The sequence below is a fragment of the Anolis carolinensis genome, chromosome 1, assembly GCF_035594765.1.
Source record: "Anolis carolinensis isolate JA03-04 chromosome 1, rAnoCar3.1.pri, whole genome shotgun sequence".
Lineage (NCBI taxonomy): Eukaryota > Metazoa > Chordata > Lepidosauria > Squamata > Dactyloidae > Anolis > Anolis carolinensis.
The window spans coordinates 315788278-315814799 of NC_085841.1; the positions used below are offsets into that span (position 1 = coordinate 315788278).

The window sequence follows — 26522 nt, forward strand, 5'->3', positions numbered from 1 at the left end:
TACTACAAAAATGCCTTGGACAATCCAGAACCTTGGATAAGCAAGTCTTGGATAAGTGAGACTCTACTGTATATAATAAAAGTGAATGTTTGTATGTGTGTATGTGGCAGGTTTCTGATTGGCCGCCACTTCCATAGGCCACTGTGACCGTCAGGAATGACGGACATGGCCCAAACTTGACACACTTAACCCCCATGACGCACTTTATGGCCTTGTGCCATTTGGGGGAGGATGGACCATGGATGATGGGATTTGCAGTACCTTCACTCACTTCCTGAGACTACTGCGACTACCAGGAATGACAGAATTGGACAAAACTTGGCACACATATCCCTAATGACATGCTTTACATGCTGCACCACTTTGGGGGAGAATGGACCAAGGATTATGGAATTTGCAGTACTTTCAAACACTGTGTCTCTGACAGACCACTGTTACTTTCTCAGTGATTCCCAAAGTACCACCCCTGGTGGGCGCTGGAGCGATCCAGGGGGGCGGTGATGGCATTTATTAGGACACAGGGGTGGGGCCAGAGGAGGGGCGGGGCTTCTTCCCAAGTACCAGAGGCAGGGCCGAGCACCTGAGGTGCCTGTTAGGACACACAGGGGGTGGAACTAGAGGAGTGGGTGTGGCTTCTTCCCAAGAGCCCGAGACAGGGCTGAGAATCTATACCTCTCCTAAGGCGCTTGTTGGGACACAGAGGGCAGAGCTAGGGAAGGGGGCGGGGCCTCCTTCCAAGAGCCCGAGACAGGGCTGAGCCTCTGTACCTCTCCTGAGAGGCCTTTTAGGAATAAAGGGCGGGGCTAGGAGTAGGCGGGATCTCTTTCCCAGAGCGTGAGACAGGGCTGAGCCTCTGTATACCTTCCCTGAGGTGCTTGTTAGAACACGGGGTCGGGGTATAGAGGTTCAGCCCTGTCAGGCACTTGAGAAGAGGCCATGCCCCCTCCTCTAGTGCCGCCCCCTGTGTCCTGGCAGGCACCACAGGGCAGGGATAGAAGCTCAGCCTTGCCTCAGAGTTCGTAACTCCACCCATCCCAGTCCTGGCCACCCATTTGTGGCCCCGACCACCTCCCCCTCCCAGCCCTGCATCTTGGACTGGGGAGAGGCTCAGCCCCCCCTTTTGAGCAGGAGCCACCCACTCCTCTAAGCCACGCCCCCTTTCCAGGGGGTGCTGAGTAATATTTTTTCTGGAAAGGGGGCAGTAGGTCAAATAAGTTTGGGAACCACTGCTCTAACTAATGTCAAATCAGGACCACACTTGGCACACATACCCCCCATGACCCAATTTACGTCCTGGTACACTTTGAGGGAGGACATACCAAGGATAACGGGACTTGCAGTACGTTCACTCACTTCCTGAGACCACTGTAACTGCCACAAATGATTCATCAAGACTGACCTTGGAACACAGAGCACCCATGACCCACTCTATACCCTGGTGAAGTTTGGAGTATGATGGACCATGGATGATGGGGATTGCATTACCTTCACTCACTTCCTAAGAACATTGCGATCCCCCCCCCAATGCCTGAACAAAACCAAACTTGGCACATAGAGCCCCCATGTCCTACTCTACACCTGGGTGCTGTTTGGAGGGGGATGGATCATGGATGATGGGACTTGCAATACCTTCACTGGCTTCCTGAGACCACTGCGACTCCCACCAACAACGAATCAGTACCAAACAGAGGTCCCATTACCCATTCTACATCCTGGTGTGGTTTGGAAGAGTTTGGGCCATGGATGGTGGGACTTGGAGTATCTTCACTCACTTCCTGAGACCACTGCAACCCCCACCAATGTCTGATCAAGACCAAACCTGACACTTACAATCCCCATGACCTACTATACATCCTGGCACTGTTTGGAGTGGGATGGACCATGGATGATGGGACTTGCATATGGGAGTTGTAGTTCACCTGAACCCCGCTGACCCTGGACCTAGACTAAACTTGGAATACAGACAAACAATGCCTTTCTCAAATGACCCTGGCACCGCCGGGTCGCCAAGCTAGTAATAAATAAAGAGAACTGGCTTCATAAGAATTCTTCTTAGCAGATGTTCAATTTTCTGATTTAGAAAGCAGACATGCTGTTCTTTCAGAATCTTCCTAAAGCCAATCCATAATACAGTAGAGTCTCACTAATCCAAGCCTCGCTTATCCAAGCCTCTGGATAATCCAAGCCATTTTTGTAGTCGATGTTTTCAATATATCATGATATTTTGGTGCTAAATTCTTAAATACAGTAATTACATCATAACATTACTGCATATTGAACTACCTTTTCTGTTAAATTTGTTGTATAACGTGATATTTTGGTGCTTAATTTGTAAAATCATAACCTAATTTGACGTTTAATAGGCTTTTCCTTAATCCCTCCTTATTATCCAAGTTATTCGCTTATCCAAGCTTCTGCCAGCCCGTTTAGCTTGTATAAGTGAGACTCTATTGTACCTCACAAACCCTGTAATAAGGAAAATGACTAGTGTGGAAAAACCTGCCTGATCTTTTGAAGATGAACAAAATAAAACAGGGAGGCATATGTGTGTGTGTGTGAGAGATTATGGAGTGTACCTCTCTCTTTCATAATACTTTCTGGACTACATAAATATGAGGGAGGAGAATATAACTTGTTATCACTAATACCACAAACTGTTCAAAAGTTGTTAAATGTGTGTGATTTTTGTCACAGGCTGCAAAGCTGGTCTACAAAAGTAGTTACCACCCTTGTCAACTACTTTAGTTCAGTCCTAAACATTAATAAGTACAACATTCACCCACAACTCTGAAAATATAGCATCTGTCCCAGACCCCAAAGTTAAGGTGTTTCCAAGCAAAATTTTCACTTTTTAACCACTATCTATTAATTTTATGGAAGATACAGGTGCCATTTCTTCCATTTATAGCTGTTCTGTGATTCCCCATCTGTTCTTCCATCATTTCTTTTACTAGAAAAGTATCCAGTAACACAGGACCGGGGGGTAGGGTGGGGATGAGGGTGGGGTGAAGTAACTGTGCAATGTGTTTGAATGTTAATGGTAAAAATCAAAGCATCCTTAATCCATCTCTGGTATAATGAATCTAGGATTCCAGTATGTGATAGCATTGATGTTGATTGAATTACCTCTTTTTAGATATGTCTCTAGTAGACATAGTAAGATAGTATGAGATAGATTAATGAAATATCCTCTTTGAAATGATTGATTTTGCTGTAGTCTATTTTTTAATTGTGATATATGTATCAGAGCAACTGTAATAAGTACTGGGGTGGTTTAAACACATTGGTCCATTATGTTTTGATTGCTGTATATCTTCTCCACCTACAGTTTGTAGAATGGTTTACATCACAATATCCAGTTGGATCTGATTGCCCTTGCTAACTATATTAGTTGATTGAAGTGAGGTCTACAGGTGCTGTTCTGTGTGCAGTAGATCATTGCAGATCCAGAATGTTTCAAAATTATGAAAAGTAAGCTTTTTTGAAGAAAAGAAATATACATCTAAACTGAACTCCATGGGCATGAACAACCAACCAAATGGAGGAAAAATGCTTGGATGAAATCAGCTCTGGGGATGCAGCCAAAATATTGAAATAACTAAAGATCAGACATATGAATGTAGCAAATGTTCAGAACCTTGCTGACTTTGATAAGCACTGTTTGCATTTAACAGACTTTGATCCAAGGATTAATAATTTAAAGCCTTTGGTAAGATTTGTTGTGGTAAACAACTGCTTGCTTTTTTACATTTTCAAAAATTGTTAACAGATTGTTATATTATTCTTGTAACAATTTATATCTTTAAACATTTTAATGATAGTGTACTTGGTGACAACATTTGTTGCTAATCAGCAGATGTATTTACTGATTTTAATGTAAATATAAGTACTGTATTGTGTAAAAATTAATCACAATTTTTGATGAAACATCTTTTAGTGACAAGCTTTAAGTTTGGAAAATGAATAAAAAGACAAAATAACAAACTTAACAATAGTACTACATGAAAGGATTTTTAAATAGTTCCTGTAATTCCATAGCAATGTATTGATTTCTCATTATAAGCCCCGTTTGTGTTTGTTTGTTTGAACTATGGTGATAGTTTTAGCTTTTTCTTTTATACAAAGTCTAAAAGAGGGATAATTCAGGTTTAGTATATAGATACATTCTGTTAAAGTGACATTGATGTTATTTTAGTATGTCATTGTTACGGTTACTGTTTCAAGAAACATTGGTGTACTTTCAGTTTGAAATGAGCTATTTTCTCTCCTTTAATATGTGTGTGTGTGTGTGTGTGTGTGTGTATTTAGAGTAGCTGTTTTTTAAAAAAAATTAATGCTACTGATTTGTGTTATGAAGCACATAGTCTCCAACAGGCCATCGGAGTTGTTCCGAGTTGTTGGGGAGCTCCTGCGGCCTCCCGAGGCCCAGGGGTTTCCTGATGACTTGGCAACTCGGTGCAGCGATTTCGCGCACCATTTTGCAGGCAAAGTTGCTCAGATACGCCGTGAGTTGGACTCCAGCTTAACTGTGGTCCCAGCGGAGGTAACCGAGGTACCTGTCTGTGCGATCTTATGGGATTCTTTCCGGCTTGTCCTTCCTGATGACGTGGAGGGGATTCTTGGGTCTGTGAGGGCGACCACCTGCGCTCTGGATCCTTGTCCTTCTTGGCTGGTGAAGCTGGCCAAAGATGGGTTGTTGGATTGGTTTGTGGCTATTATAAATGCCTCCCTGGTTCAAGGGTCAGTTCCATCCTGCTATAAGCAGGCGATAGTAAAACCATTATTAAAAAAGACCTCGTTAGACCCATCTGTATGTAACAACTACAGGCCAATTTCCAACCTCCCATTTCTGGGCAAGGTTCTGGAGCGGGTGGTTGCTACGCAGCTGCAGGAGTTCCTCGATGACACTGATTTTCTGGACCGCTCGCAGTCTGGCTTCAGGCCTGGACACAGCACCGAGACGGCTTTGGTCGCCCTGGTGGATGACCTCCGCAGGGAGCTGGACAGGGGGAGTGTGACCCTGCTGGTTCTCTTGGACATCTCAGCGGCTTTCGATACCATCGACCATGGTATCCTTCTGGGGAGGCTCGCCGGGATGGGAATCGGTGGCACAGTTCTGTGGCTTCGGTCCTTCCTGGAGGGCCATTCCCAGATGGTGAAGCTGGGGGAAACCTGCTCGGACCCCTGGCCATTGACCTGTGGGGTCCCGCAAGGGTCTATTCTATCCCCCATGCTATTTAACATCTACATGAAACCACTGGGAGAGGTCATCCGGAGTTTTGGAGGGTGTTGCCATCTCTACGCAGATGACACGCAAATCCACTACTCGTTCCCATCTGATTCCAAGGAAGCCCCTCGGATGCTGAACCAGTGCCTGGCCGCTGTGGCGGACTGGATGAGGAGGAACAAGCTGAGGATCAATCCTGACAAGACAGAGGCCCTCCTGGTCAGTCGCTCGTCGGATCGGGGTATTGGGTGGCAACCTGTGCTGGACGGGGTCGCACTCCCCCTGAAGTCACAGGTCCGCAGTTTGGGGGTCCTCCTGGATTCAGCGTTGATGCTTGAGGCTCAGGTGTCGGCGGTGGCCGGGAGGGCTTTTGCACAACTCAAACTTGTGCGCCAACTGCGACCATACCTCGTGGAGTCTGACTTGACCACGGTGGTGCATGCCTTAGTTACCTCTAGACTGGACTACTGTAATGCGCTCTACGTGGGGCTTCCCTTGAAGACGGCTTGGAAATTACAACTGGTCCAACGCTCGGCTGCCAGATTAATAACTGGGGCGAATTACAGGGAGAGATCTGCTCCCCTGTTTAAGGAGCTCCACTGGCTTCCGTTCATTTTCCGATCCCAATTCAAGGTGCAGACCATCATATATAAAGCCCTAAACGGTTTGGGACCCACCTACCTTCGTGACCGTATCTCCTACCATAAACCTGCCCGATCTCTGCGATCGTCAGGGGAGGCTCTCCTGTCGCCACTGCCTTTATCCCAGACCCGCCTTGTAGGAACAAGGGAGAGGGCCTTTTCTGCTGTGGCCCCCCGTTTATGGAACTCATTGCCCATTGAAATCAGGCAAGCCTCCACTCTTTCAGACTTTAGGAAAGATCTAAAAACATGGCTCTTCCGATGTGCTTTCGGAGAGTAACTGTTACATGCTTTTTGTTACACCCCCCATTATTTATCCTCTAGGCTGTCTGCTATCTTTTCCTTAGTTCCCTGTGGTTTTATTCTTATCCTTTTTCTTATCCTTTTCTCACCCCGAGTTTTAACTGAGTATTCGTGCGGCCTGCCCTGTTATATTGCTCTTTGGATTTTGTGTTGTACTGTATATGATTCTTTATTGTATTGTTACAATTGTATTATGATATGTTGTTTTTATATTGTGTTATATTGTATTTTTCCCGGGCATGGCCCCATGTAAGCCGCCCCGAGTCCCCATTGGGGAGATGGTGGCGGGGTATAAATAAAGTTTTATTATTATTATTATTATTCTTGTCTAGGTAATGACCTAAACACAGCGTAAAGCAATAGACCAGGTTATAACCATGCTTCTAACAGTTTTCCCCTCTGAATGTGCCATGGACTAGAACACTAGTTGGAGAAATGTCATGATTTGCCACATTTTTTCTCATTTATTTCCTTCTTGGAAACTTTTTGTGAATTGGCATCAGCCCATAAACCATCAATCTGAGTAAAACTGGTTTACAGGTCTTCTACCATTTAGTGTGGCCATATCCCTGTAACTATAAAATAACTAAAGGTATAGTGGTACTATAAAAGGAAATGGAGTTATTCCTTGTTACATTAGTCATAAAGTAAAATAGTTACAATTAAATAGTGATTGGAATGGGTTAGTTCCCAGCTGTATTCTGGTGATATAACAAATCAGGGTTACACACGTTTAGCTTTTCATTTGCATCCTTTGGTGAGGCTGAGCTTTGCTACAGTTTCTTTTGGAAAGGCAAATGGCTATTCAGTTTTCTCTTTGTATTTTTAGGACTATATTAACTTCCTATTGAAAGGGAGATTATTTGTTTCCAGAAAAGAAGCCACATGGAATTTAAGAATTTATGTATGCCTTAAGATGCTCAATATGTCTTGCAAATTAAGGATTTTTTTTACATCTGTGGTTAATCAGACATCAGTAACAAATAAACATTAGTAGAAACATGATTTCTGTCAATTTTCTATAACATTGCTAGAGCTGATCTTTGTCAGATTCATAACATTCACCACTTGCAGCAGTAGAACTTGCTCAATGTATTACTGCATTGAGAAAAAAGCTATATATACCCAAACACTAGTTAGAGATATGCCATGATTTGCAGTGGACTACTGAGCTAGACATTATTGAAGAAAAAACACCATATCCTTTTCTTAAGACAAAGCATACAAGGCTCAGTATGTCTTTCATTTGACAGTTGCAACAGAACGTTCATCCTCCCTACTCTTCAAGCCTCACACTTTCCCAGAACTATACAGTGCCCACCAATCTTGAAAAGTAGTTTTGGAAGTGCATGAGGGCTGCATTGGTGATGGGAATAATCTCTCCTGTGTTTTCTGGGCATCATTGCTTTGCTAAGTGAATGGTCCTGTTCAGTGCTGCCCACAGTTTATTACTAATTTGAAAAGAGGCTTCCCTCTTATTCGGAAAGGAAAAAAGTTTCACTTTTGGAGTGGTACATTTGTTTTGTTTCCACAATTTATTTCTGCTTCTCTTGTGTTTGAATGCAAACACAGCATGGGACAGTAGCAGGAGGCCTTCATCTTTACCTTATTTCTGTCTCACTTTTAAGAAAAATAAGTTTTATTGTCAGATCAAAATCCCCTGGTATTCCACCTTGCTAGACTGCCCCCTCTCTAAGAGATTCTCCCACTGATAAGAACCTGTGAAAGCCTGCAGCCTTACATAGCAAAAATGATGGGTAGTGTACACAAGACATTCTAGTGTGGCTGTAAAATGCTCCTGTGTTATTTTTATTGGAGCCAAATTTGATCTCTTAAATATCTCCTCTACTTTTTCGATGTCAGGGTTTTGGTATCCCCCCCCCCTTTTTTTTTAGAACCATTCTATTTCTTAAAATCATTAGACTTCATCTCCCTGTCCCATTTCCTCTCATGTTACCTGTACCATGAAGCTTTACAGACATTAAGAAAGATAAGTTGTAATTTTGGATATAATAATGGAGAAAATTATTTGTAACTGTATGTAGTGGCAAATCACCTGCGCTCTTTTGAGGAGCAGTCAATATGCAAATGTCTTGAAATATAAACCATTGTTAAATTATTATAATGAGAAAATGCTTCACAAGAAATAGAAAAAAGTCTTTTAATATTTGATTTATAATTAGGTAGCGGTTTATAAATAGACACATTTCTTCAACTATTATAATAAATTATGAGAGCAAAATCAAATGGAAGGTCTTCCTGATTCTATCACATGCTGAGCCAATGATCTTGAGCTAATGATCAGTTCACAATTTTTTGTTCTACCATAGCTTCCCCCCCCCCCCCAGAGAGCCCACAAAACTACCTTACCCTTTGATCGTACCTAAAAGACTTTTCAATAAAACTTTTAAAAATTTCTAATTTAGATAGCATAACAGACCACATTATTTTAGTGTTTTATATACGATTTCACTGAATTTAACAAGTGGCCTAAACTGACTGCGATCAGAAGTGAAATTACGAAGTAGCATTAGATATCAAAACTCAATATTTATTACTAACTTTTCCCTTATAATATTTACAGCAATGGTAGACATTCTAAATTTGCACTTGATAGTTGTGTGTTTCCTGACTGATATTTTGTCCTCACGTTTTCTCTTTCCTCCCACTGTTGATGGCACCAGTCATGAAAGGTTTTAGTTGTATCAGGTCTGTGCTGTGTTCACTGAGCTGTAAAGAAGCCCTCAGTGATGAATGTGAACTGGTACTTTTGGGATGTTTTGATTTTAGGATACCAGCTGTGTATCCTAACTTAATCTTAAGACATAAAAAGTTTTTTAAAAAGTGTTCTGTTATTAGTCATATGTTTTATTTTGAAAAGCAGATTTTACTTTTTTCTACTTTTTGTGAAGTTTATAGGTCAGAAGTATAGTATTTCTGAAGCGAGTAACTTTTGAGTAGGATTTCCAAGTTACTTTTATCTATATATAGATTATCAGTATTTTCATGAGGTGAAATTGATGGATCTGCTTTTAAGATGTACGTAACTTGTAAATGTCTGGCATTATCTACTTTTGTCTAGTCTTTTGTGTAGTCTTGCACATAGTTTACAGTGGTGAACAAATGCAGTATATTGTATTTAAGTACAGGCAGTCCACAAGTTACAGACATCCAACTTACAAATGACTCATAATTAAGAATGGGGGGTGAGACAACAGGAAGTGAGAGAAATTACCCCTAGGAAGGGAAATTCACTCCTGAAACAGTTATCATAGGAAAAGGGTGTCTCAGCTGAAGCTTTCTCACCAATCCTTGTTTCTATAAGGACTCCACCACACTCTAAGGAAGCATATTCCACTGCTGAAGTGAAGTAGAAACTGCATTCACAGGACTTGGGAGAAATAAATCACCTGGAATACTTGGCATACTAGTAGAGCGGTTTCAAGCTACTGCAATAGAATTTAGTCAAATTATTCCTAAAATATGTGAGAAAAAATGGAAACAAAACAAGGGCCACAGACTGGGAACAATTCCTTATCTTCATTGTCACTTTGCTGACCAGTAAGAAGGATCAGGATTTGAGCTTTCCCCCGAGTTAGCGTAACCTGGGGCAAAGTCATGTTAAGGCAGCCATAACCTAGGTTATATTGAATTGGTCCCATGTGGTGTATAGCTGTCAAGGGGCTGATCCAAATACAGGCAGTCCACAAGTTAAAAACATCAATTTTACAAATGACTCATATTTAAAAATGGGAGTGAGACAACAGGAAGTGAGAGAAATCTACCCCTAGAAAGGGAAATTAACTCATGAAAGAGTTATCATGGGGAAAAGGTGTCTCAACCAAAGCTGTATCACCAATTCTTGTTTGCACAACAAACCTAAGTTTTTCAAAATATAATTCTCACAGGGACAGAAAGTGGGGTGAAATCTCCTGAACAGGAACACAGACAGCAAAACAAACACCATAAGGGTGTTAACCCATCCCTATGCTATCCAAAGCTCTTTCTCTCTCCTCCCCTCCCTCTGTATATATGGCTGGTCTGACTTACATACAAATTAAACTTAAGAACAAATCTACAGAACCCATCTTGTTCATAACTTGGGGGCTGCCTGTATATTCAAAATAGCAAATTGGTGCCACTCTTATTGTTTTAGTGAAAGTTCTAAAATGGTAAATTGTATTCTTATATTTACATCAGTTACTTTTCTACCTAAAGTCTGGAATAACAGAGAACACTATTTATTGCCACAAAGAACCCCAAAATAAACAGCCATTGAAAGTAGATGAGCTAAAATAATCATGTCCTTGTAACTATTGTATATATGATACATCTGGAAGAGGAAAACAGCCTTCCTTGCACGTATTTCTGAATGACAGTGAAGAAGTGGCCAAATAGAGCCAAATCCAGGTTCCTTTATTTTGGAAGCAGAAGTTGTCAGAAATGTTTCTAGAGAAAGTGCTAATCAAAATACAAAGAGCAACGGACCTCTAAATATGAGTCTACACTCCAGTAGGATCCCCACTATGGGAAAGTGCAAAGATCTTTCTCCCCACTTGGGCATTGCTTCTGAACTTTGGCTGTCAAGTTTGGTTCATGGCTACTAATACTATTTAACTTATTGAGACTTCTGTGTTTGTTCATGGTAGAGAAGCAGAAAGTATGTTTGTTCTTGGTGGGGAGGCGAATGTCACACTATTGAGAAATATGAGGAAGAAAAAGATCTGAGTAAATGATGGTATTACGAAGGATAAACAAAGAAGAAGGAAATGAAAAATATAATACATGGAAATAAATATTGGCCTTATTGAATATTAAAACAACATTTCTATTGTTTCATAATTTATATTAAACAGTAGATATATGACATTCATAATGGTTCTTGATGAGGATGTAAGTTCTTCTGTTAGCCAAATACTTTAAAGAGGGACATTAGTAAGCTACCAGTCTTTTAACCATCAAATGTTGCTGTTAAAGCTCCTCACTATATCCTAGATTTGAGGTATACAACATTCATGTTATCTATCAAATCATAACCCATTTAACAGTGCTGTTTGACTCTAGTTTATTGTTTATTTTTGATTTTGAGTAAGGGATGAACACTTACTCTCAGCTGGAATTTAAACAGTATATTAAGCTTTCATTGTTTAATGCTGTGCACTAGCACCAGTTACTATAGTTTCAGAGCTAACTATAATTGACACTTCGGGCTGGTTTTCATAGTGTATTTTAAGCATGTGTTTTATCTTAATGAAAGACACATTTTAAATACTTTATTGTTATTGTGTTAAATTACCTGCTGTAAAAGGTTCCATTAAATATAAAGGAACAGTAAATATTACTTCGTAAATAGTAACTGTGATATGACTCTATATCTGTGGTCATTATTTCTGCATTTTCTAGCTTTAAACAGACAGCAGTTCCAATCTTAGGAAGCAATTTTAGACAAATCTAGTGAGAAGAATTTAATAAGGTAATTTGAAAAAAACAAAAAAAATTATTTGTACAGTGCAGGAAATGGAACAGGGAAATGTACCTTGAAGGTTTGAAATTCAACCTTGGTGTGGGTGTGGGTATCAATGAAATTCACTTACAGTCACAGATTCAGAGCAATATTCTTATTTTAAAAGATAAAATATTTTCTTTAAAATAAAACTTACCTAGCAGATGAAGATAATGCTTGGATGCTCTATCTCCAAATACTCCCCAGGTAGGTAGCTTTCTGTATTAGAAAAGCCTTGTGCACAGTAGCTTTGCAGTTTCCTTTCTCTGTCTCATTTGGTGCTGCTGCTGCTTCATTTTGTTACTGCTTGCTTCCAGTTGCTCCCAGTTATTCCAGATCCTTGGGGTGGCTGTCCAAATGATATATCAGATTATTCTTCCTTTGAGATGCCACAAAAAAGCAATGGGCTTTTCATCTTCTCAAACAATAGAGACAGATGTAGCAAATCTTGTTAACTCAGATGTTCATTATTTATCAAATATTAATTGAAAGCTTTAGTGTTCAGTAAATCCCATCTGCTTTTCTCACATGAATTCCAATACTGAAAACTTCTTTCTGTTATCCATTTTGTTGAGACTGTATGTTTCGTTGCAAGGCAGGATCATTGAGCTGAAGGTTCTGGCTTAACTTTTTACCTGCATAGCCTGCTTTTGGTAGTGGATGTTGAACAGTCTGCTCTTCTGTGCTTCTGTCAAACACAGATGTGAAATGCTGCTTGCCAACAGGGGAGAAACTCCCAAAGGGTGTAGTGTGTTGTGTCATATCTCAAGACAGTGAATACTCATTGCATCAATGAGTTGTTTATATGAGCTATTCAAGTCAGGCACTGGTCTGGTAGGATGACGTTTTCCATACCTAATTCACTAATTTTTTGTTCTGATGGACAGCAGTGTCTACTGGCAGGAAGAGAAATAAAATGATGATTTTACAAGGTTTGATATGTCCTTTCTGTCTGAATGGGTTGTCATTCCAGAAAACCTGCTATTAGTGAAATTGACAAACAGATTTTTCTGCAGCAGATGTTTTGGGAAAATGCTTTCCAAGTAAGCATGGAGGTGGGGGTGGTAGCTAGCTGAAATTATCTAAAAACAATTGGAATGGGAAAATTGCATTTTAAGTTTTTAACGTGGTTTAAATAATGTATTTTAAAATGTCTATTTCAAATCTTAATTTCTATCTTTAAAAATATGTCTCTTTGGAAGTAATTTTCATTGATTTTTGTAGTTTATGCTTAGGATTACATTATAAATAGAAGTGCATTTCAATTTTTTCTTCTTCTCCCAGAATATGATTTCTTTACTTAGGGGAAGTTGTTGGATTTAATATTTTAATGAAATGCTCACTTTAATGCCATGTGAATAATGCTAACCTTTTCTTTAATTAATATGCATTGTTTGATGCAAGCAGAAGACACATAAGGATAACTCACTTCAGAAACAGGTTTGAACACCTCTATCACCAGATTGTTTTCATCGTTAATTTTATCATCAGAACTAATTTTATGAATTAAGTTTTAAGAACTATTTTTTTCTTAATTTTTCTCTCTCACACCAGGAATGGGAAGACCTGTTTTAGACCCAACAAATGCTCTAGTTAGTAGCAGGGTTACTTGAGTGGATTTTCTTGCACAGGACTCTTCTGGAGGCAGGACAGAAAGGAGGCATTATTGCCGAGGGCACTTATATGGGAATCGGAGTATGTGAAATTGCTCCAGCCCAAACTTCCAGCAGGAATGTCTGTTGGACCACAGTTCTTCCTGCAGGTGGAAGAAACACATTCCTTTGCTAAGAGTTAGCATCCAAACCGTGGGTAGAAAATCCTTGTTTAGGAAAGATAAGAAAAAAAGATGTGAATGAATCATTGACAGGAAGGTGACCATAACATTAGCATTAGTAACTAAAACATCATTATATTATCCTGTCACCTACTGGTCTTTACTAGCCAGGTTATCCTCTTCTCTTGTCTAGTTCATCTTATATTTAATGATGGTTATTGGTCTAACTCTGTCCTACATTATTTTTCATTTGATTTATTTAAAATACCCTAAGCTAAAGATAAGATACGTGGAATCAGTTTATGCAATATAGTTTGTATAGGTGGGTCATGATCAATCAAGATAATAGGAAAGTCTCATGCTTCTGATAATATAGCTGGAATATGGCTGTTCTGATTTGTACGTGGTGAGGTTGGAATATGAGTGTAAAGAATACTCACAAATACCCTTGACCTTGAAAAGAAAGATGTCTTAATTGGCTAAGCGAACGAACCCAAAGGGTGCTCACCAATGCGTCGTCTTCATCATGGAAAGAAGTGACAAGTGGAGTGCCGCAGGGCTCCGTCCTGGGCCCGGTTCTGTTCAACATCTTTATTAACGACTTAGACGAAGGGTTAGAAGGCACGATCATCAAGTTTGCAGACGACACCAAACTGGGAGGGATAGCTAACACTCCAGAAGACAGGAGCAGAATTCAAAACGATCTTGACAGACTAGAGAGATGGGCCGAAACTAACAAAATGAAGTTCAACAGGGACAAATGCAAGATACTTCACTTCGGCAGAAAAAATGGAAATCAAAGATACAGAATGGGGGACGCCTGGCTTGACAGCAGTGTGTGCGAAAAAGACCTTGGAGTCCTTGTGGACAACAAGTTAAACATGAGCCAACAATGTGATGCGGCTGCTAAAAAAGCCAATGGGATTCTGGCCTGCATCAATAGGGGAATAGCGTCTAGATCCAGGGAAGTTATGCTCCCCCTCTATTCTGCCTTGGTCAGACCACACCTGGAATACTGTGTCCAATTTTGGGCACCACAGTTGAAGGGAGATGTTGACAAGCTGGAAAGCGTCCAGAGGAGGGCGACTAAAATGATTAAGGGTCTGGAGAACAAGCCCTATGAGGAGCGGCTTAAAGAGCTGGGCATGTTTAGCCTGCAGAAGAGAAGGCTGAGAGGAGACATGATAGCCATGTACAAATACGTGAAGGGAAGTCAAAGGGAGGAGGGAGCAAGCTTGTTTTCTGCTGCCCTGCAGACTAGGACACGGAACAATGGCTTCAAACTACAGGAAAGGAGATTCCACTTGAACATCAGGAAGAACTTCCTCACTGTGAGAGCTATTCGACAGTGGAACTCTCTCCCCGGGGCCGTGGTGGAGGCTCCTTCTTTGGAGGCTTTTAAGCAGAGGCTGGATGGCCATCTGTCGGGGGTGCTTTGAATGCGATTTCCTGCTTCTTGGCAGGGGGTTGGACTGGATGGCCCATGTGGTCTCTTCCAACTCTACTATTCTATGATTCTATGATTCTATGCTGAGACACGTCATTGTGTTAATACTTCCAAAGCAACACTGTTTTTGTCCAAAAAAATAATCAATATTACCTTAGTTTGCTCAGGTAGCAAACATTTGAAGACAGTTTGCAAGACCATGGAAAAATGTTGATTGTGTGTATGTACATGTGTTTGTAACCACACAAGTATATCAATGTTAGAGGCTGGTGGAAATCATGATTAAATCTTGAAAATTTCACTCTTTAGAATTGATTACATTTTCTTGTTTTGAGTGTTCTCTCAGATATTGCCTTACAAATAGAATTGAAAGAGTCAATTATTTTGGATGATTTGAACCTGAGTTTGCCCAAACATGATTCTTTGCCTTTTATGTTGTCTGAACTTTCTTTCTGTTTGAATACAACTAAGCAGAAGAATTGATAGGATGGCAAATACTGTGAACACTCCTTTCACCGTGTTCCGATCAGTTGCCCTGCAATTCTTTCTACCATTGTAATAGTTTCCTAGATAACGTTTAGGTTTCATTCTCATTTATTCTAAAACTGGCAGAAGACTCCCTCAGGATCATGTTTTGGTCATAGGAAAGACCAATATGTAGAAATGTGTCCATTTAGAAAATGAACTTTCAGGAAATTATAGCAAGCCAGTCATCCATTGGCAAAGGTCAGTGACACCAGAAAACTGTATAGTATTTGTAGTGAATATATTCATATAATAGGGGAGCCCCGGTGGCGAAGTGCGTTAAAGCACTGAGCTGGAGACCGAAAAGTCCCAGGTTCAAACCCTGGGAGCGGCATGAGCGGCCGCTGTTAGCTCCAGCTCCTGCCAACCTAGCAGTTCGAAAACATGCCAACGTGAGTAGATCAATAGGTACCGCTCCGGTGGGAAGGTAACAGCGCTCCATGTAGTCATGCCAGCCACATTACCTTGGAGGTGTCTACGGACATCACCAGCTCTTTGGCTTAGAAATGGAGATGAGCACCAACCCCCAGAGTCAGACATGACTGGACTTAACGTCAGGGGAAACCTTTACCTTTACCGTTATGTTCATAAAGTAATTTAAAAACATTTGACTTAAAATGAAAATTGAGAAAGGATTATTGGTGTCAATAGGAGAGAGATGTTTACGGGATGGTAGTAGAAGAAAACCCCTGTGGAAATTTGCTTTTCTTTTTAAAATCTTTTGGAAAACACCATCCCGATAGTATTTATAACAGATGGTATACATCTGTTTTGTCTGGGCTTAATGTGAGTAGATTCAGAGATGGACGGATCAGTATATTTCTGATTTTAAAATGTAAGGTTAATTAGTTTCTGATATTTTTTGAATAATTGCAGTTAAAATCAATATAAATCTCTCCTGTTTATTTTGTTAATTCTAATTCTGTGTGTTTTGTGCTTTTGGGCAGTAATTATTTGATATTTCTTTTAAAATACAGTTTTACTTTGAGAAGTGACATTATTATTAAACTAAATTAAATCAGACTTTAAAAGTGTCATTTTAATAGGTAGTTTAGACTTTTAAAAGTTGTTTTATTTGTTGGTCGTTGTGTGCCTTCAAGTAATTTCTTACGGGGATCATATCACATGGTTTTTTTGGCGGGATTTATTTGCTTTTGCCTTCCTCTGGGGGAGACAAAGTGTGATTTACCCAAGGTCACCGAGTGGGTTTCCATGGCCGAAGGGTGATTCAAATTCTTGTCTCCAGTGTCAAAACCACTGTATTACACTAGGTATCCTATGCAATGTGTTTGTTGTTGTTTATTCATTCAATCACTTCCGACTCTTTGTGACCTCATGGACCAGCCCACGCTAGAGCTCCCTGTCAGACTTGGCCATCCCCAGCTCCTTCAAGGTCAAGCCAGTCACTTTATAGATAACCTCCATCCATCTTGCCCTTGGTCTGCCCCTCTTCCTTTTTCCTTCCATTTTCCCCAGCATCATTATCTTCTCCAAGTTTTTCTGTCTTCTCATTATGTGGCCAAAGTACTTCATTGCTTCATCTTTGCCTCTAATATCCTTACCTCCAGTGAGCAGTTGGGCATTATTTCCTGGAGGATGGACTGGTTGGATCTTCTAGCAGTCCAAGGCGCACTCAGAATTTTCCTCCAACACCACAGTTCAAAAACGTCTTTCTTCGCTCAGCTTTCCTTATGGTCCAGCATCCATAGGTTACTACTCTGGGGAATACCATTGCTTTAACTATGCAGACCTTCATTGCCAGTGTGATGTCTCTACTTTTCACTATTTTATTGAGATTGGCAATTCTCTCCTCCCAAGAAATGTCTTCTGATTTCATGGCTGCAGTCTGCATCTGCAGTAATATTTGCACCTAGAAATACAAAGTCTGTCACTACCTCCACATTTTCTCCCTCTATTTGCCAATTATCAATGTGTCTGGTTGCCATAATCTTGTTTTTTTATGTTTAACTGCAACCCAGCTTTTGTACTTTCTTCTTTCACCTTGGTTATAAGGCTCCTCCCTCTTTTCTTTCAGCCATCAAAGTGGTATCATCTGCATATCTGAGGTTGTTAATGTTTCTTCCAGCAATTTTAACTCCAGTCTTGGATTCATCAAGTGCCCCACGTCACATGATGTGTTCTGCATACAAGTTGAATAGGTAGGGTGAGATTTTTTAGACTCGAAATGCACCAATTGTATATTTATATTTTATGAATGCTTATTGTATTTAATTTTAATTGATTGAATGTTCTGTATTATTTTTATATATGTGTTTCTATTGTAAGCTGCCCTGAGTCCCCTGATGGGTGAGAAGGGCGGGGTAGAAGTGATGTAATAAATAAAATAAATATCAATTGAGTAGCACTACTCTGTCCAGAGCAAAACCCCATGTTTTTGCTTTGTTCAAGACAGCTGGCCAAGTGAGAGGCAGTGTGCAGAGGATGTTTGCTGCCATCAAAATATATTATTTATTTCTTTTGCTGCCACCATTTAGATCATATATGTGCCACTGCTCACCACAGCCAGATATTCTGGGTGAGATATGTCTCATGCTAGGATTACCCCATTCTTTCTGATGATCATCCAAAATGTCTTGTTCATATGCCTTAATGTCTTCCTTTAACTTTCACAATTGTTTTTATTAAACAGTTTATCTTACCAAGCAAATTAACACTTTGAGAACAATGTTGCCTATACCTTAAAGACAATGACAGGATACATTGCACTGTGCTGGTGTGTGGCTGGTTAACTTTTTTCATGGTTTAATGTGTTTATGCAACAGTACGTCTCCTCCAGCTGTGGTTTCTCTCCTCTTTACGCTATTCAATCCAAGCTGCCTAAATTCCTTCTTATGACATAGCATGCTCAATTTTGATGCAGAATTGATGGAAACAATTCCAGCAACTGCTATCATATCTCTACAAACCTTTTGAAAAACTTTGGGAATAGGTGAATATTATTTCTCACAGAACAAAAGGTACATTTAATTTGCAATGTATAAATCCCTGCATATTTTCATCTCTGTTTGGAAGGGTAAGTTTATCATAGACAATATTGCCCTAAATTTTAAATCAACAAGTATGGAGAAATATCTTCCCAAATGCTTTCTACCCTGTAATCATGTTATGGAATCATTTTCAATTGCATGATCTCTCTCCTGTGTCTGTACATTTCACTGGCCACAGAGTTCCAAATCAGAGATTTCAGCAGAGAAGGAATAAAGAATCATAAGTACCTAGCTATAATAGGATCTTCTGCAGGGTAAGATAAAATTATCTTCTCATATACTTGAGTACAGTTCATATTTGGAATAATTTATTTCTATACATTTTTGAATCCAGTAGATCAGTCAGTGGTTTTGCTGAAGTTTGGAATATCAACATTCAAACCGTTAGATTTCAGATTTCTCCTGTGAGTTAACACTAACCAAAACTGTAAAATGTTTTGTCTAGGTTATAATGAGCTTATATTAGAACCATCATTGTCTGTGATTTTGCCTGCTTCTTTTAATTTTCAGAAACATGATGAGGGAATCATGTGACTTCCAGATGTTGCTGGACTGTAGAATCCAGAAGCCCTAACAAGCATAGACAGTGATGAAAAATGTGATTCTCATTGTAGCTCTAAGGCTTAGTTGATGATTAGATCTCCAGGAGTTGAGTAATTTTTGCTTGTTTGTCAAGCTCTCTAAAACAGAACCTTGGTACTTGATTTTTTGAATTTCAAAGGCTGTGGCCCTGGAACTTGTTTCTGTCCCCAACCTACTGGACCCCACTCACCTTGTCAAAATTTGGTGCACAAATTGCCCAAAATTGTTGCAAAGCCACTTCTGGAAACCCTTAATAAGTGATGACATTCCAGGCACTCCACCCCCTCCAAACAATAATGGGCCTAAATGGCTAAAGCCAGAAACCAGAAGACACTTCTAATTTCATTTTCAGCTACTCATTGGCTGATTTTTGTGGGAGAGGTGCAGCCCTCTGGGGCAGTGCAGGATGACTCTCCACACTTGGCCACTCCTGATGCAGGTACTGAGGGGTGAGAAAAGTCTTGGAGATGCATTGTATGTATTGTCTGTATGGTATTGTGGCCAAGTAAATTTGGTGGATAAAAAATGAGGAGTCAAGAAGAGATTGGGAGCAGTGTTGATGATAGATTTCCAACCTCAGAATTTCCAACCTCAGTAGAGCCAGTAGCATGTAGTGGAGAAGGTAATGCTGAAGAGAGCACATGGAAGTTCAGATTACACTAGCTGAGATTCTAGTCACAATGGCAGTTCTTTAACAAATTTTAATAACAGGATTATGTTGTTGGCAGGATTACAACTGTGCATTTCCTTTGTCTTTTTCTATATCTGGCTGTTCTAGTTGCCATAACAACTTGATTGTACCATAGCATTCCTGCTTGTAGTTAAGATTATTTCAGCATTGCTATTATTAAATATAATTTCTAGGAATTTATCATTTGTGCTGATATTCCCAAGTGTCCAGGTGTACCATTCGTAGTGAACTCAATAGCTCTTTGCCAACTATTATAACAGAGAGACAGGATCACCTATAGATAATGGCAAAGTCTCTGTGTAACTGTGGGACACCTCAGATGTGCAAGAAAGGAAAATATTTGTTCCTTTTTAAATAAATAAAATATGGGTATTCCCCAGTATGAAACGTAGCTGTTTGGCTGAAAGGAAATGAGTGGTCTCTTTCTTGTTTTCTAGCAGCCTATGGAGTAATAGAGAGATGGCAGCATACATACCTGATTTTCTCTGCTGGATCTTTTCAGCTGCTGGGGTGGGCGGGCAGGGGATTTGTTCCTTCTTAGTTTAACAATTCTTTGGGGGTAATTTTATAATATGATGATGATTATTTTGCTTATCTTCAAAAGCCCTAAGTGGCTAACAAAAAGAAAAAATACAACAAAAATTAAAATAATAAGCTCTTTTAAGGATTAGCTGCATATCATCCTGAACACATTGTTTATCACTTGATTTTTGAAAGCTAGAGTTGGAACCAGCCAATTATGGGTTAGGTGTTCTGATTCAACATAGGACAGTTTCCTGTTCTCCTACATATTAGTGCTTTGCATGCAATCTTGGAATGTTTAAAATATGAACCTAAACATTATAACATTATAATGATATAGAGCCAGGGTACCTTTTATGAACTTGAGAATTGGAAATTTAACCAACAGTGCCTTTCTATTATCCTTGCACAAGTGTTGAATCCAATATTTTGATTAAACAAGCTTTCAGGATTCATTACAAACTGCTTAGGTTTTCTGTATGCTAGTTCTGCTACTGCTAATACACATGTGGCAATCATATAATAACCCTGTATATGTTGCTTAAATACTGCTCCCACCATTCTTCATCATTAGCTATGCTGGCTAGGGTTGTTGGGAGAGGCAATCTAATTACATTTGGAGTACTGCATGATTTCCATCCCTGCTTAGAGGAATGTTGCTTCTATTTTTTCTGTCATTACATTGAATAAAACCCAATCAATATGTTTCAATCAGACCTATCCCAATTCATCTTCATAACATCCCAGTTGGATGGTTAGATATTGACTGGTCCAAATCACATAGTGTGTATCCTGACTGTAAAGCTGCAGTGGAGGATTTAGAGAAATTCCTAGAGAGGATGTACTACTCAACTCCACGAATAATCAAATTTGCAAAAGTAAAACCGGCAAATGTGGAAACCCGATTGTATGTTCGTTTTTAAGGCATTACGAAGTTTTGTTGTTTTCAAATAAGTATAAAGTGCTCGTTTTCCCAGAGTCTTAATATGAATTTATCATTGTCAAGATAAATAGTAAAGCTGTTGCTTCAGTAGTATATTGCAGAGTAAGTGCTATTTTCCTGTTTATAAATATTGTCTCAATATTGAAAAAGTAAATAGGTTCAGGTGTCATTTTGACTTGGCTACAAACATTTATTATGGCATGCACTGATTAAAACTGAATATTTTGACAAGTTCTTAATTGTTTTAAACCAGGGCAGATTACTTGTGTATGTCCCCCACTTTTGGCTGACACTTTCAAAAACAGAAACTGCCAGTGATTGAATTTGAAACATTCTACATGCGAAACACTTGAACTATTTTACACTGAACTATTTGTCTCTTTGCTAAATGATGAGTCTTGAGATAATCTCTAAAATACATATCCAGTAAGACTACTTGATACTGTTGTATTGTTATGTAGTTCTAGTTTCTCTGGAGTCTTCTGTCAAATGAAGAGTGAAGGACATAAAGGTTCATGTTTATGTTTTATAATTTAAAAAAGCATGCTTAGTAAATTTGCATAATGTAGAAAATATATCTCTTTAAAGATTTACATACCAAAACTCTTGGTGATATTGTATTGCCCTATCACATTGCTTACTGTCTTTCAAGAATTTAATCCTTACTGTCTTTCAAGAACAAATGCATTTTATCTCTTTCCCACCTCTGAACTAATCTCTAGCATTTGGTTTTCATTGAGGTTTATATGGAAATGGCAGTGCATGATTCAAAACAGCATAATCTTAGAATTTTTTTAAACCATCTATATAATATGGAAGCATCCAATCACAGATCCAACAGGCTTGCTCTGAATTTCCATTGTGAACAAAGAGAAAATAATTTTAATCTTTTACTGCTCATAAGGAATGAATTAAGAGTTTTAATTAGTGAAAGAATCTCATTCTTAGCTCATATATTTCTTGCCTTTAGAACAGTAAGATAGGATGGAATGATATAGAACAGTAATCTGTAGAGGTATTCTGTATTTCAAAGTGGACTGTGCTTGCTCAAGTGTCTCAGTCTTATTTCTAGAGAGTGTGACAAATGACATTATTTCAACTTTTCTAATGTCCCTAACCTTCTGTTGCTACTTGACTTTTATATGGAGTGTTCAGTGCTTTATTGCTGCTAATGGGGAGGAGACCCTCTTCCATTTTTTAAAAAAAGGATATGGGGTAGATTTTCATTTGGTGCAAAGGTCTCAGACTTCTCACATAGTAGCACAGGATTCCATCTTTTATGGAAGAGCTGACACAAAGACCCGATGCATAGAGCAAGAGTTTAAATTAAGTCGGCTTTATTCAGAAAATGAAATTTCTGATAAATAAAATGTACATTTTCAGGCATGAGTTCATATGCTAGTTCAAAGTGTACAAAAACTTGGTTGAATATTAAAATTTGTACTTGACATTTTTAAAAGATAGAATGCTCAGAGATCAGTACTTAATAACCAGGAAACCTGGCAGGTTAACTCTTTAACGGTAAGCTCTTAAAATATAGACAGATCATCATCACAGTTCATTCACCCAAAAATCAAAAGTTGACGAGTAACTTTCCTAGAAATGCTGTTTAATTCTATCACTATTAAGTAATCCAGTAGATTCCCAAAGAAAGTCTTAATTTCTCAACTAGTACCTTCAACTTATTTGTATCAGATTTTTGGAGAATCTAAGTATGGAAAGGGGATGGAAATGCATAGGTTGGTTTTATCTTTCTAGCAAACTTCCTTTCCCAACATGTCAAAAACCTATGCCATATTTGTATCCATTGGCTATAATTGTTGCTTTCTTTCCTGGAAATGTTCCAGGAACCAGCAGCTCAGGCACCAGCACAAGTTCATGGACCACCACTTTCAGTAGCATTGCTTTAGAACAGGCCTGCACAACCTACAGGCCTCCAGCTGTTTTGGCCTCCAACCTCAAAGAATTCCTGGCCATTGGACAAGCTAGCTAGAGCTTCTGGGAGTTGGAGGCCCAAACAGCTAGAGGGCCATAGGTTGTGCAGGCCTGATCTAGAACAAAACATCTGCAACCTTCAGTGTCCTCTAAGTACCTCTCTCTTATTTCTCATTTTACTCTCACACTATTCTGTTTCACTACCTAAATTTACTCTTACAGATATTTATGTATATCAAGTAGTTTACTGTAGACTGTCTTTCTGGACAAAATCTAAGAGTGATGATAGGAACAGGAGGCAAATAGGCAGAAACTCATATCCACATTGACATCGCCCTATGGGACTAGGAGAAATAAAATATCAAAATATAAAATGTTGCATTTCTATCTGGAGCTTGAATATATTCCATTCCTCTTCCTTGGGTCCTTCATGTTTAGTTTGTTCTTAAATACCTGTTCTGACAGCTTCTGTGTTCTTACAAGTCTGATTTGAAATTTTCATTTCTTTCTTATCCTAAATAGTTCAAAAGCTAGCTCTGGACTCTGGCCAACATGATCAGTGGCTGTGTCTGTTGCAGTTTCTTAGGACTCAAGTCCCAGAAGAGTGAGACCAAAGTCTGAGCCAAGGAATTAGTTCAAATACTGTGGCTCTCTCCAAGGTGGTAAAAGTGGCTGTCATTCATAGTTTAATAACTTCAAGAGACTGATACAGTGCAGTATACATTTCCAAAAGGAGTTTAAAATGTTTACAATATACTATTGCAAATTAATTCCTTAAAAGTCACCTATTTAGGTTAGTCACCTATAATTGATACTGATAATTTCTCCATTTTGCTCCCAGGGAAATCATGTTTCAATTCAGAGTCAGACATATTGTTAGTGCTGATAATGGCCCTATCACTCTGGAGCATTTGGTTTCAAATATTTCTAGTTTCTACCCACATTACCAGGGAAAGCAACCAGCTAGCAGATCATCTCAGCAGGTCAGACATGAATAGACACTTGATTTCACTCTGTAAGGCAGGCTGTTTCAAGCAAGGGAGAATTCCAGGCATGGGCATGCTTATCTCTCAGACAGACACTTTTTCTATTATTGCAGCCAAGCAGGTCATGGCTAAAGCTTGCACAATGCTGCTTTCCTCTACAGATGGATGATTTGCTTTCTGTATATGTTCCCTCTATTTCCCCTGCTAATGAATGTGATTGCCAAAATTCATCAGGAAACAGATTGTATCTGCATAATCGTGGTCCAGAAAACCTTGTTTCCCATTCCCCTTGTGCTATCTCAGGGTGTTTTCCCCGCTCGTGCCATGGCAGTATTTCTCCTCTATCCAGAAGTGGATTCATTCTGCTTAATGGTGTGGAATATTCCAGAGGATCTGGCACATCTTAGAAGGTGCTCAGATTCCTTCCACTAGACATTTCTGTATATGACTACCTGAGGATTGCTTGGAGGTAGGAGGCAGACTCCCCTGTATCAGAAACTGATTAACTGAAGATTCTTGTTGGCATGGTGGTGGGCTCCCATGACTGTCGTGACATATGTCTTTTTGAGCTGAAGGAAGACCAGTGTTAACATGTATGTAAAGAGGAAGATGCAAGGTTATTGCTAAATGTTGCCGTTCATAGGTTTCCAGTGCTTTTGGATGGCATGGATGTAGATTCCTGTGTATGAATGCACAAATGAATACTTGAAGAACTACAATTATAAGGAAGCAACCTGTTTTTCTAAAAATGGCCACTGACTCTTTGTGGTAGGTGCTCATAATAAAATGTGTCTACAAAAATCTAAGTTAGATGAGGGCATTCTATATATATCTGGAAGTTAAATACAGCTTTTCCATGGGTTTATACTGCCTGTTCATCTAAAGCCTGTCATGCTTCATTTCTTCAAATGTGGAATTATACTTGTACATTTAACCAGATTATTGATAGTTTCCATAAAAAATAAAACTGTAAAGTCATGCAGTTCAGTCCCCTTGCATCATTTTGTTTTATATTTGACAGGCATCATCTCAAAAGAGGCTACTCTTTTTGCAAATTTCACCCTAATCACACACACACACACCAGTAGAAGCTATGTCTTGATTTCTAGTGATAATAAATTTAAGGCATAGGAGTATGATATTTATGCACATGCAGCATATCAGAATCTTGCTGTATTCTGTATAACAGAAACTTAGCATGACAGGGATCTGTTCCTGCACTTCAACTAGGAGAAAGGGGGAGGAAACAAATGCTCATCCTGCAGCTGTGTTATGCCAGAAGGCACTTTGAAGCACCTCTGAAATTAAGCATGATGTCACAGACAAGCCAACTCCACTAGTCAGAAGTTCACAATATGTGGTGGCAATGCCAGTCAAAAATCTAGATACCTAACCAGGAAGAACTACATTACAATAAGAGCAAAATATATTGCCTCAGGGTATGGTCAGGTTTCTACCTCTTGAGGTTTTTAAACAGAGGCTGGGTGATGATCGGTTGTCAGTGCTTTGATTATATATTTCTGCATGGCAGAATAATGGTGGCCTACAGGCACTTGTGGATGCTTCTACCCATGAATTTGCACCCACGTTCAATAATATACCCTAAAAAACTTTGGCAGGGAAATAAAGTGCACAGGTACAGTTACATACACTACTTGAAAATCACATTAATTTGAATGCATGTTGCATACATAACTTGTGGACAACATGTTCATCAGCAAATGTTTGTCATCAGGTAGCACACAAAAAGAAATAGAACAACTTCTTCCTTTCTTACAAGTCCACAGCTTATGAACAAAGAGTCTTCCTTATCGTCAAATTCCCAGTATTGATTGGAAATATTCTGGAAAATTTTAGGTAGCTTATTTGGTGTTCGATACCATCTATACATTATCTTATACATGTTTTGTTTTAAATTAATGACACAAAGTAAAGTTTATGTCTTTTGACATTCTTCTTACACTCCTATAATATACATTCTATATTGGCATTATGCCTAAAAGTTTGGACTTACCTTATCATACAGTCTTTTACTGACTCAGCTTTTCTTTCTAATTGCAAATGTCATTTATACACTTTAACATTTACATAGGTGTCATCTTTGTGTGACTCTAGGTTATTTTTTTCCCGAACTTCTATAGCTGCATTTCTCTTACATTGATTCAGTTTGTCTATAAGTTGCATATAAATGAGCTACTTAAGATCTTGCTATCCTTAAGAATCATCTCCATTTAAATTTCCACATTGAAGATATTGTTTGAGATTAGCTGTGTATGACCTGCTTTGCTATTTATTTTTATTTAACTAAAATCTTGAATGGATTTTCTAAAAATAATTTATATATAGTAATAATGTACACACGGTAATTCTATTATATAGTAGTAAGATATAAATTATATAGTAATTCTATTTCTATTTCTATAGTCACTCTTCAG

At 39.1% G+C, this 26522-nt stretch overlaps 2 protein-coding genes across 11 annotated transcripts in view; one reads left to right on the top strand and one right to left on the bottom strand.

The window, feature by feature from the left end:
- Positions 1-11970, bottom strand: part of chrm5 (cholinergic receptor muscarinic 5) — a 74057-nt gene extending 62087 nt beyond the window's left edge. For 2 of the 4 annotated variants that reach the window (XM_062967370.1, XM_008103297.3), the window contains exon 1: positions 11832-11970. The gene's annotated coding sequence lies outside the window, so the exon portion shown is untranslated. The remainder of the gene's footprint in view (positions 1-11831) is intronic. The other 2 variants (XM_003214487.4, XM_062967371.1) reach the window with 1 other exon arrangement.
- aven (apoptosis and caspase activation inhibitor) overlaps positions 1-26522 on the top strand; it is a 137722-nt gene that overhangs the window by 46964 nt on the left and 64236 nt on the right. Inside the window, exons 1-2 of one of the 7 annotated variants that reach the window (XR_010001836.1) lie at positions 3025-12717; positions 17456-17579. The exons of 2 other annotated variants lie outside the window; for them this stretch is intronic. The gene's annotated coding sequence lies outside the window, so the exon portion shown is untranslated. Of the gene's footprint in view, positions 1-3024; positions 12718-17455; positions 17580-26522 lie in introns of those variants that run through there. 4 more of the 7 variants (XR_010001835.1, XR_010001837.1, XR_010001838.1 and 1 more) reach the window with 4 other exon arrangements.